The sequence below is a fragment of the Oncorhynchus mykiss genome, chromosome 9, assembly GCF_057628025.1.
Source record: "Oncorhynchus mykiss isolate SJ-2025 chromosome 9, ASM5762802v1, whole genome shotgun sequence".
NCBI lineage: Eukaryota > Metazoa > Chordata > Actinopteri > Salmoniformes > Salmonidae > Oncorhynchus > Oncorhynchus mykiss.
In genome coordinates, this window is record NC_143030.1 from 2,787,501 (window position 1) to 2,795,000 (window position 7,500).

Genomic DNA, 7,500 nt, shown 5'->3' on the forward strand with positions numbered 1-7,500 from the left:
GACTAGAGGTGTGGTAGAGAGAAAACATTAAGAACTTCAGTTTTCTGTTTGCTCGGAGCCAATCAGAATACAGGTCAGCGTCTCCTAGCAATCTGTTCTGTAGTCTGAACACTACAGTGTTTAGTATGGAGATGCAGGACTCATCTGGATATCTGTCATGTTATAGTGTCTGACAGCATTGGCAGCGCCATTGAGGCTACAACCCATAGGAATCCCCACACATTTGACTACTTTGAAATGGCAATGACGCTGCCTTTCGGCCATTAGAGGCCTCTATCATTCTCTATGGTGTGTCCTGAGGTAGGCAGTCTGTTGTAGCTTCATGTTCTCATCAGTGTAATCTGTCCCTCTCCCCACACCGTAGGTCCTCCCCTACGCATCTCACACCCAGCCAGCCTATCAGAGAGCAGTGAGGTCACAGCTGACCAACGGCAGGCCAGGACATTCAGATCACGGTTTAGAGAGAGATATACTAGAATATTTAGCTGCTCCCCCTGCAGAACCTACCACCACCACTTTCTCTGCCCGCCCGCCTGCCTCGGCCCGCCTCGGCCTGCCCGCCTCGGCCTGCCCGCCTGCCTGCCTCGGCCTGCCCGCCTGCCTGCCTCGGCCTGCCCGCCTGCCTGCCTCGGCCTGCCCGCCTGCCTGCCTGCCTCGGCCTGCCCGCCTCGGCCTGCCCGCCCGCCCGCCCGCCTCGGCCTGCCCGCCCGCCTCGGCCTGCCCATTAAATCTGAGCTGGACACTAAGCTGTCTCCACACGGTCACTCGGCCAGGAGTGCAGCTGTGTGAAGGGCTCCCCCAAGAGCAGATCAGAGGGGTGTACAGCAATGTCCTGAATGCTCTAAAGACTGCTATTAATAAACACAAGATACTGTGAAATGTATACGTGCTGCGTATAGTGTTAGTGTGTCCGTGTGTACTGCGTACAGTATGTTGTGTGTACAGTGTGTTAGTGTGTTCTGCATATAGCTAGTGTGTGGTTAGCAGTTAATGTGTGCAATGTGTGTGTGTGAAGCGTTGTAGAGCCTCATTGACCCTTCCCCTTTTAGTTTGACCTTTCACTACATTCACAAGAGATTTGAGTTTGACCTTTCACTAGCGGTCAGGGTTTGAGGCGATACTGTATTACAGTACGGAACGCAGTGGGTTTATTAATACACCGCTCACACAACATTCATGCCATTTGAATGACATTAGCTAGTTGAAAGAGGACAAGTGGTCCTTGAGTTGGTCTCGCAGTCCGGGAGTCTGTCTGTTCTGTGACTCTCCTTATCTGGCCGGGGGGGGGGGGAACACTCATTCTAGACACTGATCATACAAAACATTATGAACACCTACTCTTTCCATGAGTGAATCCAGGTCAAAGTTAAGATCCCGTATTGATGTCACCTGTTCAATCCACTTCAGTGTAGCTGAAGGGGAGGAGACACGTTAAAGAAGGATGTTTAAAGCCTTGAGACAATGGAGACCTGGGTGCCATTCAGAGGGTGAATGAGCAAGACAATATATGTAAGTTCCTTTGAACGGGGTAGGATAGAAGGTGCCAGGTGCACCAGTTTGTGTCAAGAACTGCAACTCTGCTGGGTTTTTAACACTCAACCGTTTCCTGTGTGTACAGTGCCTTGCGAAAGTATTCGGCCCCCTTGAACTTTGCGACCTTTTGCCACATTTCAGGCTTCAAACATAAAGATATAAAACTGTATTTTTTGGTGAAGAATCAACAACAAGTGGGACACAATCATGAAGTGGAACGACATTTATTGGATATTTCAAACTTTTTTAACAAATCAAAAACTGAAAAATTGGGCGTGCAAAATTATTCAGCCCCTTTACTTTCAGTGCAGCAAACTCTCTCCAGAAGTTCAGTGAGGATCTCTGAATGATCCAATGTTGACCTAAATGACTAATGATGATAAATACAATCCACCTGTGTGTAATCAAGTCTCTGTATAAATGCACCTGCACTGTGATAGTCTCAGAGGTCCGTTAAAAGCGCAGAGAGCATCATGAAGAACAAGGAACACACCAGGCAGGTCCGAGATACTGTTGTGAAGAAGTTTAAAGCCGGATTTGGATACAAAAAGATTTCCCAAGCTTTAAACATCCCAAGGAGCACTGTGCAAGCGATAATATTGAAATGGAAGGAGTATCAGACCACTGCAAATCTACCAAGACCTGGCCGTCCCTCTAAACTTTCAGCTCATACAAGGAGAAGACTGATCAGAGATGCAGCCAAGAGGCCCATGATCACTCTGGATGAACTGCAGAGATCTACAGCTGAGGTGGGAGACTCTGTCCATAGGACAACAATCAGTCGTATATTGCACAAATCTGGCCTTTATGGAAGAGTGGCAAGAAGAAAGCCATTTCTTAAAGATATCCATAAAAAGTGTCGTTTAAAGTTTGCCACAAGCCACCTGGGAGACACACCAAACATGTGGAAGAAGGTGCTCTGGTCAGATGAAACCAAAATTGAACTTTTTGGCAACAATGCAAAACGTTATGTTTGGCGTAAAAGCAACACAGCTCATCACCCTGAACACACCATCCCCACTGTCAAACATGGTGGTGGCAGCATCATGGTTTGGGCCTGCTTTTCTTCAGCAGGGACAGGGAAGATGGTTAAAATTGATGGGAAGATGGATGGAGCCAAATACAGGACCATTCTGGAAGAAAACCTGATGGAGTCTGCAAAAGACCTGAGACTGGGACGGAGATTTGTCTTCCAACAAGACAATGATCCAAAACGTAAAGCAAAATCTACAATGGAATGGTTCAAAAATAAACATATCCAGGTGTTAGAATGGCCAAGTCAAAGTCCAGACCTGAATCCAATCGAGAATCTGTGGAAAGAACTGAAAACTGCTGTTCACAAATGCTCTCCATCCAACCTCACTGAGCTCGAGCTGTTTTGCAAGGAGGAATGGGAAAAAATTTCAGTCTCTCGATGTGCAAAACTGATAGAGACATACCCCAAGCGACTTACAGCTGTAAACAGCTTAAGTATTAACTTAAGGGGGCTGAATAATTTTGCACGCCCAATTTTTCAGTTTTTGATTTGTTAAAAAAGTTTGAAATATCCAATAAATGTCGTTCCACTTCATGATTGTGTCCCACTTGTTGTTGATTCTTCACAAAAAAATACAGTTTTATATCTTTATGTTTGAAGCCTGAAATGTGGCAAAAGGTCGCAAAGTTCAAGGGGGCCGAATACTTTCGCAAGGCACTGTATCAATGGTCCACCACCCAAAGGACATCCAGCCAACTTGACAACAGTGGGAAGTATTGGAGTCAACATGGGTCAGCTTCCCATCCTACTAAACTACACTGTAGCAGTTACACATCCATACAGCCTCCATCCTACTAAACTACACTGTAGTAGTTAAAGATCCATACAGCCTCCATCCTACTAAACTACACTGTAGTAGTTAAAGATCCATACAGCCTCCATCCTACTAAACTACACTGTAGCAGTTACACATCCATACAGCCTCCATCCTACTAAACTACACTGTAGTAGTTACAGATCCATACAGCCTCCATCCTACTAAACTACACTGTAGTAGTTAAAGATCCATACAGCCTCCATCCTACTAAACTACACTGTAGCAGTTACAGATCCATACAGCCTCCATCCTACTAAACTACACTGTAGCAGTTACAGATCCATAGGCTATGGAGCCTCCATCCTACTAAACTACACTGTAGTAGTTACAGATCCATAGGCTATGGAGCCTCCATCCTACTACACTACACTGTAGTAGTTACAGATCCATAGGCTATGGAGTCTCCATCCTACTAAATTACACTGTAGTAGTTACAGATCCATACAGCCTCCATCCTACTAAACTACACTGTAGTAGTTACAGATCCATAGGCTATGGAGCCTCCATCCTACTAAACTACACTGTAGCAGTTACAGATCCATAGGCTATGGAGCATGTTTTTCATCCATTTCGAATTCGAGCCTAACAACAAAAGGTGGAAAAGGTCAAAGGGTATGAATACTTCCTGAAGGCTCTGATTGGTACAGGTGGTCGCCTCTCCTTCTGTAGTCCGTAAACATGCGGCGTAACATGGCGATATGACCGTGTGGGAACACTGATCCTATCAAGGTATGGAGCCATTTAACCTTTTTGTGGGGGGGGGGGTCTTTCATATCAGAGAGAAATTAAGGGCTTCCAACCCCGTATCGCAGTGTTCAGACTGAGAGTTCAGAGGGGCTCTTAACAAAAACACCTCAACAGCCGACACCTTAGTCCAATGACCTGTGTGATCTAATGGAACTGAGAGTCGTGATCAAGGGCTATTCAGGCTCCAGCTTGTACAACCGATGAACCAGTGTCCCCCAACCAAAAGTAGTCATACTGTTAAGTCGGCTACAAACAGATAGACAAACAAGAATAAGAGGCAGGGGTTTTCGTAGGGAACATGTCAAAAACGTTCAGTTTTAAAAAAGGTAGATGCATTGCTAACAGTTGCAATATGTAAGAAATTAGGCTCCCGTTTCCTTATTCCCAAACGCTATGATGAACTTATACAGTAGCTCATATATACATATATCCATAGGGCTATGGAACTATATATATACATATATCTATGAAGTAGTCAGACATGGAAAACATAAGCAAAGTGCGTAGGTCTCGGCTACAGTCCAAAGCAACTGCCTCGTTTCCTTGATAACCACAACACGAGCTTTCCCAAGTGTTCACATTACACTAAATGTTTTAAGAAGAGAACAGTTTTTTAAAAACTGGACGGTACCTGATCGGGGGGGGCTCGCTGGCTGGCTGTCCTTCTGGAAAGTGGTAACTCTGTTCTCCAGTCTGACTTTTATAGACTGCCAGTGGCGAACGCTGCCCAATAAGGGCTTAGGGACCAGAGACAAACTCCCAGACACAATCAGAAACGGAAAAAACTGAAAGTATGGTCACGTCTCTGTATAAAGGGTTTTTATATATAGAATACATATGAACATCAACATGTAAAATCATTAAAGGACATAAACAGTATAAAATACAATTTTGGTTACTTTTGAATGTTTCTAGATTTCGCTGTTTTAGATGGAAACATGTTGGCCTACTGTGAACTTACAGTGGGGTGTCTAGGAACACAACACATGGACTGACCAGAGAGAACAGTGGGGTGTCTAGGAACACATTAACTGACCAGAGAGAACAGTGGGGTGTCTAGGAACACATGGACTGACCAGAGAGAACAGTGGGGTGTCTAGGAACACATGGACTGACCAGAGAGAATAGTGGGGTGTCTAGGAACACATGAACTGACCAGAGAGAATAGTGGGGTGTCTAGGAACACATGGACTGACCAGAGAGAATAGTGGGGTGTCTAGGAACACATGAACTGACCAGAGAGAATAGTGGGGTGTCTAGGAACACATGGACTGACCAGAGAGAATAGTGGGGTGTCTAGGAACACATGGACTGACCAGAGAGAATAGTGGGGTGTCTAGGAACACATGGACTGACCAGAGAGAATAGTGGGGTGTCTAGGAACACATGGACTGACCAGAGAGAATAGTGGGGTGTCTAGGAACACATTAACTGACCAGAGAGAACAGTGGGGTGTCTAGGAACACAACACATGGACTGACCAGAGAGAACAGTGGGGTGTCTAGGAACACATGAACTGACCAGAGAGAACAGTGGGGTGTCTAGGAACACATTAACTGACCAGAGAGAACAGTGGGGTGTCTAGGAACACATGAACTGACCAGAGAGAATAGTGGGGTGTCTAGGAACACATGAACTGACCAGAGAGAATAGTGGGGTGTCTAGGAACACATTAACTGACCAGAGAGAATAGTGGGGTGTCTAGGAACACATGGACTGACCAGAGAGAATAGTGGGGTGTCTAGGAACACATGAACTGACCAGAGAGAATAGTGGGGTGTCTAGGAACACATTAACTGACCAGAGAGAATAGTGGGGTGTCTAGGAACACATTAACTGACCAGCGAGAACAGTGGGGTGTCTAGGAACACATTCACTTATGTTAAGAGATAGCCAGGGGCACACTCCAACACTTTGACAATAATTTACAGACTAAACATTTGTGTTTAGTGAGTCCACCAGATCAGAGGCAGTAGGGATGACCAGGGATGTTCTCTGTTTAGTGAGTCCTCCAGATCAGAGGCAGTAGGGATGACCAGGGATGTTCTCTGTTTAGTGAGGCCTCCAGATCAGAGGCAGTAGGGATGACCAGGGATGTTCTCTGTTTAGTGAGTCCTCCAGATCAGAGGCAGTAGAGATGACCAGGGATGTTCACTGTTTAGTGAGTCCTCCAGATCAGAGGCAGTAGGGATGACCAGGGATGTTCACTGTTTAGTGAGTCCTCCAGATCAGAGGCAGTAGGGATGACCAGGGATGTTCACTGTTTAGTGAGTCCTCCAGATCAGAGGCAGTAGGGATGACCAGGGATGTTCACTGTTTAGTGAGTCCTCCAGATCAGAGGCAGTAGGGATGACCAGGGATGTTCACTGTTTAGTGAGTCCTCCAGATCAGAGGCAGTAGAGATGACCAGTGTCTGGTTGTGATAGTGATAATGTAGTGCACTGAACTAGTCTGGTTGTGATAGTGATAAGGTAGTGTACTGAACTAGTCTGGTAGTGATAATGTAGTGTACTGAACTAGTCTGGTAGTGATAATGTAGTGTAATGAACTAGTCTGGTAGTGATAATGTAGTGTACTGAACTAGTCTGGTAGTGATAATGCAGTGTAATGAACTAGTCTGGTAGTGATAATGTAGTGTACTGAACTAGTTGCGTAGTGGTAGTGATAATGAAGTGCATTGAGCTAGTCAGGGAGAGATAATGTAGTTTATTTAACAGTGTACTAAGCTTACACTTGTTATGTTAACAACGCACCTTTGATTGAATCCAGGCCTTAAAGCTAATGTAGTGATACGCACTGGATTATCCGATAACTACACTGAGTAAACAAAACATTAAGAACACCTGCTCTTTCCGTGACAGACTGACCAGGTGAATCCAGGTGAAAACTATGATCCCTTATTGATGCCACTTATTAAATCCACTTCAGTCAGTGTAGATGAAGGAGGAGGAGACAGGTTAAAGAAGGATTTTTAAGCCTTGAGACAATATGTAAGTGCCTTTGAACGGGGTATGGTAGTAGGTGCCAGGTGTACAGGTTTGTGTCAAGAACTACAATGCTTCTGGGTTTTTCACGCTCAACAGTTTCCTGTGTGTATCTAGAATGGTCCACCACCCAAAGACCATCCAGACAACTTGACACAACTGTGGGAAGTGTTGGAGTCAACATGGGGCCAGCTTCCCTGTGGAACGATTTCAACACCTTGTAGAATCCATGACCCTACAAATCTGAGGGCATAGGGAGTGGGGGGGGGGTACACTAAATATTAGGAAAGTGTTCATGTTTTGTACACTCAGGGTATATATTCATGAATTTATTCAATACCCCCCATGTCTGACAATCCCTATCTCACCAGGGCCGTCTGTAG

The 7,500-nt window shown here is 45.3% G+C and overlaps 1 protein-coding gene across 2 annotated transcripts in view; it reads right to left on the reverse strand.

Annotated features, from left to right (window-relative positions):
- The window catches only part of LOC149980705 (beta-enolase-like), a 16,474-nt gene extending 11,667 nt beyond the window's left edge, over positions 1 to 4,807 (reverse strand). For both annotated transcript variants that reach the window (XM_090183287.1, XM_090183286.1), the window contains exon 1: positions 4,765 to 4,807. The gene's annotated coding sequence lies outside the window, so the exon portion shown is untranslated. The remainder of the gene's footprint in view (positions 1 to 4,764) is intronic.
- Positions 4,808 to 7,500: the final 2,693 nt, after the last annotated feature.